The 13,662-nt window shown below is 46.1% G+C and overlaps 1 protein-coding gene across 5 annotated transcripts in view; it reads left to right on the top strand.

Annotated features, from left to right (window-relative positions):
* Positions 1-13,662, top strand: part of EGLN1 (egl-9 family hypoxia inducible factor 1) — a 559,025-nt gene that overhangs the window by 369,738 nt on the left and 175,625 nt on the right. The gene's annotated exons all lie outside the window — the stretch shown is intronic.

The following is a 13,662-nucleotide window of genomic DNA, read 5'->3' as shown; positions in this document are numbered from 1 at the left end:
ACAGGGTTGAGAACCACTGGTTTAGAGGCTCAGGGAGAATTATCTTTTTCTGATTCTACTAAGCCTAGTTCTTCTCAGCCTGATGTGGTTATGGGTAAAGATATGTCAGGAGAAATGCTTGATATTGGAACTCTTTAGTCTAGTTCCTCAGCAGGGGATGGCAGCTCAGTGGGCACAGCACAGGTGCATCCTCGTTTTGGGATGGATCCTTCTACCTTTTCTTGGGATACATTTTTTCAGGGATTGCAATCCTTCCTTCAGGTACAGTCCTCAGCCCCATCTAATCCTGTCAGGTCAGTCCCTCAGGCGGTGGCCTCTCCCTCTTCTCGTTTAAGCACCAAAGTACTCCTCGAGCTACAGGTGTTCCTGACAGGAATCCAGAGGGCACTGATGATGAGACAGATCCTGACTCTTTGGAGGATGGGGAAATTCCTCCAGGATTAGAACCGTATAGGACTATATTGCTGTTCTTTCATAGAGATAAATTGCTGGCCCTGGTTTACCATACTTTAAAAATGCTGGGAGTTCTTGGAACAGATTCCATGTCTGAACCAAAGAAAAATCCCATTTTGATGTCTTTGCATAAAGCCTCTTGTTTTTTGTTTTTTTACTGGTTATTGGAGGCTGTTCAAGAATTGATTAATCTTGAATGAGACGCCCTTGGAGGCAAATTTTAAAGGGGGTCAGACCTTGGAAGGCCTTTACCCCTGGATCCAGTGGCAAGAGAGCATCTGCGTTTTCTGAAAGTGGATGCGCTTGTCTGTGCCGTCTCTAAATGGACAACTTTCCTTGTAGAGGGAGGAGAAGCTTTGAGGGATATGCATGATAGGAGAATTAAGGCCATCCTTAAGCAAGCATTTGAAGCAGTGGCAATGACTTTGCAGATGGCGTTCTGTTGTTCCTGGTGGCTCACTCTTGTTTGCTTCTCTCTCAGGAGGTTGATGACTCTGGAGTGTCTTCCAGGGCAATTATGGAACCTGCCGCCACCTTTTTAGCAGATGTGGGCTGCAATTTGACCCGAATCTTGGCCAGAGGAGTGTCTTCAGTAATAGCGGCCAGATGCCAGGTATGGCTGAGAAATTGGTCAGCCTATGCGACCTCCAAAGCTAATCTTATGAAATTGCCTTTTAAAGGCTTGCTCTTGTTTGGGAGCGAGTTGGAGAAGCTGGCCAGTAAGTGGGGTGAATCTCCAGTTCCTCGGTTGCCAGAGGATAAGAAGCAGTTACAGTGCCCCTTTGTTATGAGAGGGTGTCTCAGAGGTTCCAAGCATTTTCGTCCCTACAGAGGGACAACCTTTCAGAGGACTCGGCCTTTTGACGGATTTCAATCCTTTCGTCCCAAATGGCCCAGGCGGGAGGGGACTTGAGTAGAGCAACCTCCCAGCCCTCGCAATAAAGGTTTGCCAACCCACCCCCAGGAACAGGAGATAGGGGGACGCCTCTCTCTCGTTTATCAGAGGTGGATGAAGATCACATTGGATCAGTGGGTCCTAGGAGTAATATGAGAAGGATATGTGCTGGAATTTCGCAGTGTTCTCAGGATGTTCTCAGGATGTGTTCATGGTGTAAGAACATGCCATACTGGGTCAGACCAAGGGTCCATCAAGCCCAGCATCCTGTTTCCAACAGTGGCCAATCCAGGCCATAAGAACCTGGCAAGTACCCAAAAACTGTACACTGTCAAGACTTCTCTGTCTGAGGGCTGTGGTTCCAGTACCCTCATCTCAAGAAAATATGGTTTGATATTACATTTATTTCTTTGTGCCCAAGAAGAAGGGCTCCTTTCATCCCATCCTGGATCTCAAAGGGGTCAACTATCATTTACGAGTGACTCATTTGTGCATGGAAACATTGCGTTCAGTGATAATGGCCGTGCAGGCGGGGGATTTCCTGACTTCCATGGATCTTTCTGAGCTTTACTTCCATATTCCTATCCTAGAAGAGCACCGTTTTGCAGTATTTGGGTACTATTATCAGTTTTGAGCGCTACCTTTTGGTCTAGCCACTGCTTCCAGAATTTATGGTGTTGGTAGCGGCAAAACTGAGAGAAGATGGGATCAATCGGCTATGGCTGTTCGGCTGGGTGCTTGCAGTTCAGCAGCAGACTGCAGAGTTGAGCGGTCCGAATAATGTTGGACAACACAGTGATGGTGGCTTACATCAATTGTCAGGGAGGAACCAAGAGCCAGCAGGTATCGCAAGAAATAGACCCACTTATGGAATGGGCGGAAATGCATCTTGCCCTGGGCTGCCGATTGATTATATAATCGACCTCCTATGTGATTACGTGTTTCAGGGGATTATTGGTAAGTGTTTATTCAATCCTTAGTCTAGTATGCATATGTTCTTGTCTTAGTTCACTGTTTCTTGTTGGTTAAGTACAGAAATGGTTGTCTGGTTTTTTTTTGTTTGTTTTTTTTAATTCTTTATTTATCATTTTCATTTCAAATTAACAAAGAAATATTTAAACAAAACACAATGTTGAACAAATATCTATATCCTGTATTTACAGAAAAGGAAAAATATAATAATAGTAAAAAATAGTAAATATAATAATATTTAACACTTACCAGGTTAACTTCTATTAAATTCCCGTAAATACAGATTCCTAAATACTTCTGGACCAATGAAATAATTACTACAAATTGTAATATATTTTACAAAGAAAAATGGAGGCTGAGTTAAGGTGCTAAGGAATTACGGAGATATAATATTGTTAATTAAACACCTAATCTTACTAATCAACTGTTTCTATTACTATGCCCATCATAGCTACTCACTTATCTGTATAACACTTGTAGGAGATGATTCTGCTATTGGTGCCTCTATTATCGGTATATTGGATTGCTGTGCTTCTACAAATTGTTGTAACTGATCAACTTGATGAAATATATATATTTGATCTCCCTTCTTTAATTCACATCTACATGGAAAACATAATAAAAACCCAAATCCCAAAGAGACAATCTGTTGACGCAAGGCCAGAAATTCCTTTCGTCTATTCCTGGTAATTGGAGCCAAATCGGGATATAACTTGACCACCTGGCTGTGGAAACTTATTGGAAATTTTGTGAAATATTTTTTCATAACACTACTCACATCTTGAGTTGAAACAAAAGCTACAATTAGTGTATTCCTATTAACTACCTCTAATGTGGAATCTTCTAAAAAATTTGTCAAATCTGCAGGAACCTGGGATTTTTGTGAAAGAAAATAGCATGTATTTATTTGTGGAATTACTTCCTCCGCGAAGGATAATTTTTCTCTTAGAAATCTTTTTAAGGATATATAGGGTATCTCTCCCAGTACCTGTGGAAAATTTATTATTCTTACATTAAGGTGTCGCATCCTATTTTCTAAAAATTCCAATCGTCTCGCACTGGCCATATGATCTTTTATTAAACAAACATTTACTTGTTGTAACGATTTTATACTTGTCTCACTCTCAGTTAATCTGCGGATTGTCTCATTATTTTAGGTCTGTACTGACAATAATTTCCCTTGAAAATCTGTTGTTACATTGTCCATTTTCTTTTCCATTCGGGCCATAGCACTACTTAAACTGTTAACAGCTTGTAAAATTCTTTCAAGTGTTACCTGTCCAGACTCTGATGTTGTTTGTAATAGATTTTCCTCATTCGGGACTAATGGCCCCCCTAGGTCTTGCTCCTGTTCCGGGATTTGCAGACCTGTTCCAATGTCCTCGTTACGTTGAGCTGGAGGTGGGCGGCTGTCTGGGCTGAGGGAGGCTTCTTCCTGGGGGGTAGAAGACTCTCCGTTTTGTGTACCTCCAACAGAGTCCTCAGCTCCTCGATTCTCCAGTTGAGTCAAAAACTTGTTGATTTCCAGCTGAGTTAGAGCAGTTGATGAGGGTACCGAGGGGAAGACCCGGATCTTGCCCTTCCTTTTCGCCGGCATCACAGATCTTGATTTTGACTATTGAATGTCCTTAATCACGGTGAGTTTACAAAGAAAATTTTCCTTGGAAAAAAAAACAAAGCGGCTGTTCAGAACTCCTCAAACTCCTTGGCTTGGCGACGCGGCGGCAACGCGCCGCAGGAGTGCGCCTTTTCAGCTGTTCCTTGGCGCCTCCCTCTGACGTCAGGGCGGCGTCGCTGAGGAAAACCAGGTAATTCAAGCAGTCTCTGCAGTTCAGGCACAATTCTCACCGTCAGCCTCACTCGAAACGCCGCAGGAGTGCGCCTTTTCAGCTGTTCCTTGGCGCCTCCCTCTGACGTCAGGGCGGCGTCGCTGAGGAAAACCAGGTAATTCAAGCAGTCTCTGCAGTTCAGGCACAATTCTCACCGTCAGCCTCACTCGAAACGCCGCAGGAGTGCGCCTTTTCAGCTGTTCCTTGGCGCCTCCCTCTGACGTCAGGGCAGTGTCGCTGAGGAAAACCAGGTAATTCAAGCAGTCTCTGCAGTTCAGGCACAAATCTCACCGTCAGCCTCCTGTCTGTTTTTAATCAAGTTTTTGCTAGGCTATCCATAGTTGCTTTTGAAGAGAATACTGGCAGGCTGATGTCACTGCAGGACTATATATACTGTGATGTCAGTTTGCTCCATTTCCATCTGCTGATAGAGGTGCATAACCCACTGCTCCTGAATCCATCTATCCACCTTAAGGAAAAGGAAATTATCAAGTAAGTAGTCATTTCTCATTTTTCCACAAATAGCACAAACACAGACTCTCTTGTCTTTTCTTTTTTTTTTTTTATGTACTACCATTTCTCACAGGACAAGCAGGATGGTAGTCCTCACAAATGGGTGACATCACAGGATGGAGCCCTGTATGGAAAACTTTTCTGTCAAAGTTTCCAGAAAGCTTTGACTGACACTGGCACACTGAGTGCACTGAGCATGCTCAGCCTGCAATTATCCCTGTGAGCCACAGGTGTCTCCCTCAGTCTTCTTTTTTCCGCTCTGCAGTAAGCATAGCGGTTGGAGCTCTGTGAGGAAATTTTAACTTTTTTCCTCATGGAAGCACTTTACTTTTTACTTCAATAGACACTTTTCCCTGCACGGGTCTCCCTACGTGTACGTTTTTATGACGCTCGGTGAGTACTTTGACTTATTTTTTCGGTTGGTTCCTGTCACCTTCTGGCCTGCTAACCGACTGAGGCCTTCCCTCTCCCTATTTTTTCAGTTAGCTACACATAGCCTGCGAGTGTCTCTCTCTGTGACACTCTGCTTGGTTATTAGCGCTAATGGGACAGAGACTTCAACGGTTTCCGTTACCGCCAGGGCCCCTTTAGTTTCGGGTCTTTTGTTCCCTGGTACCCTCGCGCAGTTGATGCCCCATCGCTACCGTAGGTACCCCCCCTCAGACCGCCCTGGATTTTTAGGTGCCATCAGTACCCCTCCCCTGAGGTACTCTGATGCCATCCTCCCTGCATCGTTTTTATCAGTGCTGCCAGGTTTTTTACTCCTTCGCGCTGTTTTTTTTCCTTGGGCTCCTTCGGTGCCACCTTTCCTGGGTGAATGCCCTCGACGCACACCTTGTCTCGTCACTGCCATCCATACTCTGGTCGATGCCACCATTGCCCGGGACACTTCCATTGATGCCGGGGTCACTTTCCTCGATGCCATCCCTTAAATTATGGATGCCATCGATGTCCAGAGCCTTTCCATCGAGGTCCAGAGCCTTTCTATCGATGGGCATCGATGGACATCGATGCCAGGGCCCATTCCATCGATGGACATCGATGCCCAGGTGGTTTCCATCGATGGACATCGATGCCAATTTCATGGCTGGCATCGATGCCAAAATGGATCCATCGATGTCGGTGTCTCTTCCATCCATGGTGTCCATGCCAACATCGATTCTATCGGTGCCCAGGTCAATGCCATCGACACCCCTGTCCGTGGCGCCGATTCCATGCACACATTTGCTACCTGAGTCTGTCCAATCGATACCGTCAACGTCCGTGGCCATACTGTCGATGCCAGTGGCTATGCCACTGAGGACGTCGGCGCCCGCCCCCATACATCGATGTCCTCGACACCCACGTCATTACCATCGGTGTCCTCGACGTTCCTATCAATGCGGTCACCGACTCCGTCGATGCCGGTATCTCTTTTCAATAATGACGATGTTTTTCTCGACTATTCGATGCCACATTGTTCCCATAGATACCTATGCCGATGCTGTCAGTGCTCCATCACTGCCATCATTACTCTGGCCCAGTCCTCGATGTTTTTTCATATCCAATTTTGACGATGCCCTCGAGGCCGCTTCGGCTGCCATCGATACCGTCAATACTTACATAGCACCGCCACGTAATGCCCTCGCCTGCATACAATACTCCACGCTTTGGGTTCTTTTTCAAGCCCCTTATTAGCAGAGCAGGCGTACTGAGAATCTATCATCGATCGCCATCCAGGACAGCGAGGGCTTCCATCTCGGCGCTGGGGAAAGACTGGGCCAAGCACCGTAGCACCCATCGTCGCCGATGCAGTGATCGTCTGCCGCTGATGTCAACCAGCACATCGGTGCCATCCTTCTTGATGCTGGACAATGCTCGGGCAGAGCAACATCACCACTGCCATCAGCACTGATCCGTACAGTTTTGGCAGCCCTGGGTGATCCAGAAACACCGGATCGAGGTCCGGATTCTGCATTGGCGTCTTGACACATCGTGCCGCTGCGACGAGGGAGGGGATCATGAGCTCGTTAATCGGCTCCCCTGTTCCCGGCGTGCCCCAACGTCAAGAGGTGCGTGATTCTGGCCCTCTGTTTTCAATAGCAGTCGAAATACCAATCACGCCCGGCTGTCTCCTCTGTACCTGTGCCACCATTCCAGGTTTCAGAGTGAGGCGGACGTTTACGTCCATGGCCTACCCCTCGAGGACTCCGGAGATCGACGGAGCCAGCAATCTTCACCAGCTCGTCCTGCGGCGATCCACGTCTGATGGTAAGTACCCGCTTCTGCGACATTCCCTTTGAGATGTGTTCTCTAATTCGGACCACATGGTTCGAAAAGTTCTGGGTCATGTGCCTTTCAAGAACTCTATTAGTGTCACATATCGCTATGCTAGCTATGTTAGCCACAATACCAAGAGAACCCCTCTTTCATTTCTTTGGGATTGCGTCAGGGCTTCCTCCCCTTTTCAGCAATGAGGCTCTGTACCGATTAATGCTCTGTCCTCTGGTTCCTGCTTCAAAACCAAGGTTCAGGTGCGTTCGCTGATCTGCTAAACACGAGCTTCAGCAAATATTGCCTCAAGTACAAGTTCACCTTGAAGCCTGACGTCAGGTCTTAGTGTCGCCTTGTACAGGACACAGAAATGCGGGTACGACTTTACCGCTCACACTCCTGTGCGAGCTTACATGATATCCAGATTATTTCAGCCATTCCACTGGGACACCCCCCAGTCTCCAATCTGGCCGGATATCAGAGCGGCCACCCCACCTTGTACCAAAGTCCCGGTACACTCCCCCAAGCGCTACGAAGCGCATAGGGGGGAAGGGAGAGAGGTCGGGGAGTTTTAATTACACTATTCTTTCTTTCAACAGAAAGTAGTTACTCTCCGCACATCCTGGACCTCAGAAGTACCAACTTCCTTCAGAAGTCACAAGTAAAATGGTAACTCTCGTTTCCATGCTTCCAGATTGCAGTAAGTACATTACTCTAATCTTTCTAAGTGCTTTATGGTGAGTCAACAACTTTGCCGCTGTCATCAGCTTCGGCATCCAAAGTTTTTCATTGAATCACTATTGGTGAATGCTGTTTCTCTGCAGATTGCAACATCATTCACTCTTTTCCTTGCATGGACAACTGCACAACCACAGTCTGTCCATGCAAGGAGCTCTAACTTCTTCATGACTCACTATACATTTCCAAACTGGGATTACTGTCACTGCCATAAATCCCTTATACAACACTTCTGGACACCACAGTCATAAAGACCTTCCTGTCCAGCATTCGCGCAGACATTCTAATAAATTCTTACATGTCCCTGCGTGCATCTTCTATTACCTCAGGCCCTCAATTCTTCATTGTCGGGCCATGGGGTTTTTTCACTATGCACTTCCCTCATAGAAAACTGCTATGGGTTACATTCAGTGACATTCCAATATTAGTGGGTTTAAGCTGTGCAACCGCTTCGTCCCTCATCCATATTGCAGATCTAGAACCAAAACCTATTCTGATTCTGCTCATGCTCGCATTTACTTAGGGTTGTAAAGTTTGGCCTAAAAGCTTCCCAACCCTATATGCGTCTATCCACTCCAGGCACAGTTTTCTCATAAACTTCCTGAAGCTTATAGTCATGAGTTATACCCTTATGCCTTCCAATACTGCCTCTGCAACAAATCTTTGTGCATACAGACAGACAGCATAGGGACAATGTGCTTTCTAACACACAAGCACGCATTACCTTAGCTGCCCTGCTGAGAAGCTGCGCAGCTCTATCCTTGGCCCTTTCTCATTTCATGCATCCTCTGGCCACTCATCTAAGAGATTTTCTGAACGCACTAGCAGAACTTCTCCATGTAAGTTTCTATCCTCTCGAATGGTCTCCACGCATGTGTACAGAGAAAAATCTTCTAACGCTGAGGTCAACCGAACTTGCCCTCTGCGTCTGAATCGAACCATACGGTGCACAGATTCTACTCCCTACACGTGTTTCCAATGCGTTCCCATAGATGCCTTTCTTCCATCAAGGGCCTCTTAAATATATCTCTTTTGCTGCCTCTCATAGCCAGCACTCTTCTAATGTTGAACTGGGACAGGGTTCACTATTCCTCTAACCCTCGCCCTGACCGAGACCAGTGTGCTTCCCATACTTCTCAATCTATCACACCAGTAACCAATCTACCTTCTCACCAGTCAGTCCCAAATCGTAGACTAACTGATGTTCTCAGGTTTCTGGTAGCGTCACAAAACCTTCCACACATAAATCCTACCATTCAAAATGGCAAGATTTACCACATGACGCATACAAAAGGGTATTACCCTTTTTTCTTTTTCCACACCACTCTTTCTCTTGCTCCCTCGGATTCTGCTCCCCAGACATCCTCCACATACGTACACCTCTGTTCCAATTGGTGTATCATTTGGGAGTGGGGATACCCAATTTATGGTACATCCCTTCTGAGTCAGCTTACCATGGATTATCCACTGATCAAGCCGCCTCTATTTTCACTAGTCACGGAATGGAACATATATTTCATGCTTATAAGTCTCATATGTTCTCCATTCGAGCCTTTCTATTCCTCTCATTTCACAGTTTGGCATGGGAAATTCTTCCCTCATAAATGTCATTTCTGCCAGCAGTGTCAATGAGTTATACACTTCTAGTTACTTACTCATCTGACCCTGCATTCCTCCGTCACCGAGTGGTTTTCACTTGTTCAACTTTCTATCTTTCTTAAGGTAGACGTTGCATCTCACCTTTACAATTCAAAATTTATGCAGACGACATTCAGTTCCTAGTTCCCTACAAAATATCCTGGTCTAATAGATTATCTATGGTCTCTCTCTACTTATCTACCATCAACTCTTGGCTTTCTTACAACCGTCTAAAATTGAACCCATCCAAGACTGAAATTGTTCATCTAACATCCATCTCAGACACTTCCATAGGTCCACCCTCACACTGGTCTATAAACGGATCACCTATTCCCATTACACAGTTCGCTACAAATCTAGGTGTCATCATAAACTCAGATCTATCAATGAAACAACACATTTCCTCTATAACAAAAAAATCTTTCTATAAGTTACAGCTTCTTAAACGTCTCCGTCCTCTTCTTTTTCACGAAGACTTCCGAACTATTCTCCAATCTCTAATTTTTTCTGGCTTAGACTATTGCAATGCTCTCTATTTAGGACTCCCCGACTCTATAATTCATCCCTTACAAATTATTCAAAATAGTGCAGCTCGTATTCTAGCAGGTACTTCTATTCGAAATCATATAACACCTATTCTTCAATCTCTTCATTGGTTACCCATAAAATACAGAATAAAATACAAAATCCTCACTATCATTCATGGTTTAATAAATAACTCATCTTCCACATGGCTTTGCTCACTACTCCGTATCTATAAACCAGCAAGACATCTAAGATCACTAACCCAAAACCTACTTGACACCCCCTCCCCCCGACAGGCTAGACTAGACATCACCAGAAAGAGGGCCTTTTCAGTAGCAGGCCCCTCTCTCTGGAACTCACTACCCAACCCACTTCGTCTAATATCCAACCCTCAACAATTCAAAAAATCATTAAAAACACACTTTTTCCAAATGGCATTCAATACTCCTCCACAAACAACTCATCATCATTCCACAACCTAGTATCTTCTCAATTCCCATATCCTTATTTCATTGTTTCCTTCATTCCCAACTCCCCCCCCCCCCCAATCAGTTACCCTTTCTGACCTTAACTTGAATTCAGGCCCAGCTCCATTATTAGCCATTTTGTTAAATATTTTATTTTTTACCTATAAGGTATATATTCAGTTTTATGTATTTTCATAGTATTTTTTTTAAGCTCGTTTCATTTATTTTATTTTACTTTTATTCTTATTGTAAACCGTTTTGACAAGATACCCTGTTTTGAAAAGCGGTATACAAATACTTTTAAATAAATAAATAAAATAAATATACTCTGCCCATTTTTTCCAACACCTCTCTCTCACCAGAGCGAGAGGATTCTTTCCATTTCTTGGACAGAATGGCTACACTTGCATTCTGCCTAGCTTGCCTACATTCCATACGAATTCCACCTAACTCTTTCCTTCTGTGGCAAGAGCCAAGCTGCGAGTTCCAGTTGGCAAACAGACCTACTCCTAATAAACGTTCTGTATCTCTTTTCCTACCAACAAGCAGGCATTTCACTACAACACTGTGTGTAACCACACTCTGTTGCATCCGCCTCAGCCTTAATAGCTTCCCTTCGGCCGCTGCTGCTTGTACACATATTGGGGCGGATTTTCAGAGCCCTGCTCGCGTAAATCCGCCCAAAACCGGGCGGATTTACGCGAGCAGGGCCCTGCGCGCCGGGAAGCCTATTTTACATAGGCCTCCCGGCGCGCGCAGAGCCCCGGGACTCGCGTAAGTCCCGGGGTTCTCGGAGGGGGGCGTGTCGGGGGGCGGGCCCGGTCGTCGCGGCGTTTCGGGGGCGTGTCGGCAGCGTTTTGGGGGCAGGTACGGGGGCGTGGCTACGGCCCGGGGGCGTGGCCGCGCCCTCCGTACCCGCCCCCAGGTCGCGGCCCGGCGCTCAGGAGGCCCGCTGGCGCGCGGGGATTTACGCCTCCCGGAGGGAGGCGTAAATCCCCCGACAAAGGTAAGGGGGGGGGTTTAGACAGGGCCGGGCGGGTGGGTTAGGTAGGGGAAGGGAGGGGAAGGTGAGGGGAGGGCAAAGGAAAGTTCCCTCCGAGGCCGCTCCGATTTCGGAGCGGCCTTGGAGGGAATGGGGTAGGCTGCGCGGCTCGGCGCACGCCGGCTATACAAAATTCATAGCCTTGCGTGCGCCGATCCAGGATTTTAGTGGATACGCGCGGCTCCGCGCGTATCTACTAAAATCCAGCGTACTTTTGTTTGTGCCTGGAGCGCAAACAAAAGTAGGCTATTCGCGCGCCTTTTAAAATCCGCCCCATTATCAGGCTGCAACCTGGAGTTCTCTCCATACCTTAGCAGCTCATTATTGCTTACATGCGACTAGCCGGCATGCTCCATGTTTGGCCAGTCTGTCTACTTCTATTCCTTTTGGGTTAACTACCCAACATCCTTCCACCAACCCTTTAAGGCAGGGGTCAGGAACCTTTTTGGCTGAGAGAGCCATAAACGCCACATATTTTAAAATGTAATTCCATGAGAGCCATACAATATGTTTAAAACTAAATACAAGTAAATGTGTGCATTTTATGTAAGATCACACTTTTAAAGTACAATAAGTCTCTGAAAATATTACACCAGGCCTTAAGACACCAATACATCTCCTATTAGGAAAACGGACCAAGTCAGGCTGCTATAGAGTCCTACACAGAAACTACACGCCAGCAGAAAACCTCACCTGAATCACGTGCTGTCCCTCACCTAACATAGAATAAAGAGACTAAAACGCATAACAAGAAGCATGCAGACAAAAACTGAATTGGAAACTGCAACAAGCCAGAGTCTCTGTATGCAGTGTAACAAAGGAAAAAAGAAACATCACACATCCTTATAAAACAAATCAAGAAATATAAAATCATCAGCAGTAAAACTGTACTAACAAAAAGAACATATTTCGAAACAGCTGATGAGTGGAATATCCAATAATTAAAAACTCATATAAAACATTTCCAGATACCAACAAAATATTTCAAAATAGCAGACACAAAGATCCAGTAATGAAAAATAATAAGGATACAAAATTTTTTTTGCTCTGCATACCTGGGAACGTTTGATATCCAGGTGTCCTGAGATTGTTCTGAATTAGCAGGAGGTGGGGTGGTTTGCTTGGAACTTTCTCCTCTCTCAGTCACATACCAGCGCTCTCTCTCACACTGGCTCTCAATGACACACCTATACACACATGCTCTCAGTCACTCACATATACAAATGTTTTTTCTCTCTCACTTATATAGGCTCTTAATTACACATTTACACACATGCTGTCTATCTTTTCACGCTTACACACACACAGGCTTTCAATCACATAAATACATGCTGTCTTTTTCTCTCACACACAGACTCTCATTCACATGCTTACAAACATGTCCTCTCTTTCTCTCATTTACACACAGGCTCTCAATCACATACTCACATGCTCCCTCACCTAAATCAGCTCTCAATCACACAGACACACATGGTCTCTCTCTCTCATTTAAACACAGGCTCTCAATCACATACTCACATGCTCCATCACCTAAACCAGCTGTCAATCAGACACAGACATACATGATCTCTCTCTTACTTATACACACAGGCTCTTAATCATACATACACATGATCTCTCTCACACACAAAGGATCTCAATCATACACACATACTCTTTCAAACAAACAGGTTTTCAATTACAAACTTACACATACAGGTTCCCAATGGTAAACTTACATTCATGCTCTCTCTCTCACAGGCAGGATCTCAATCACAGACATACTCTCTTTCACATATACAGGCTCTCAATCATTCACATACATGCAATCTCTCACTCACACACACAGGAACTCAAACACACATGCTTGCTCGCTCATTCATTCACTCTCTCTCTCTCCCCCCCCCCCCCGGGAACTCGCGGCAGCAGCAGCCACCTCCCAACGCTAACCTCCTTCATTTTCAGCCCTCGCGGAGGCGAAGGCGGAGTCCCATCGGCCGCGGTTGAAGATTTTCATTTTCCTCCGAGCCGCGCTGCAGTCTTCTTCCCGTCGGACACTAGGGTGCCTGCGCGGGTCCGATGCTCTCCACTTCCTCTTCCGGGCCGCGGGGGGGGGGGGGAGGAGAAGAGAGCACGCCGACTGGAGTCATCCGGGTGCCTGCGCGGGAGTCATCGGGTGTCAGCCGGGTGCCTGCGCGGGAAGACCCGCGCAGGCACCCGATGACTCCAGCGCTGGCACCCGGCTGACACCCGATGACTCCCGCGCAGGCACCCGGATGACTCCAGTCGGCGTGCACTCTTCTCCTCCCCCCCGCGGCCCGGAAGAGGAAGTGGTGAGCATCGGGTGCCTGCGCGGAA

The sequence above is a fragment of the Rhinatrema bivittatum genome, chromosome 3 (genome assembly GCF_901001135.1).
Source record: "Rhinatrema bivittatum chromosome 3, aRhiBiv1.1, whole genome shotgun sequence".
Taxonomy (NCBI): Eukaryota; Metazoa; Chordata; class Amphibia; order Gymnophiona; family Rhinatrematidae; genus Rhinatrema; species Rhinatrema bivittatum.
This window is presented reverse-complemented; position numbering and strand designations above follow the sequence as displayed.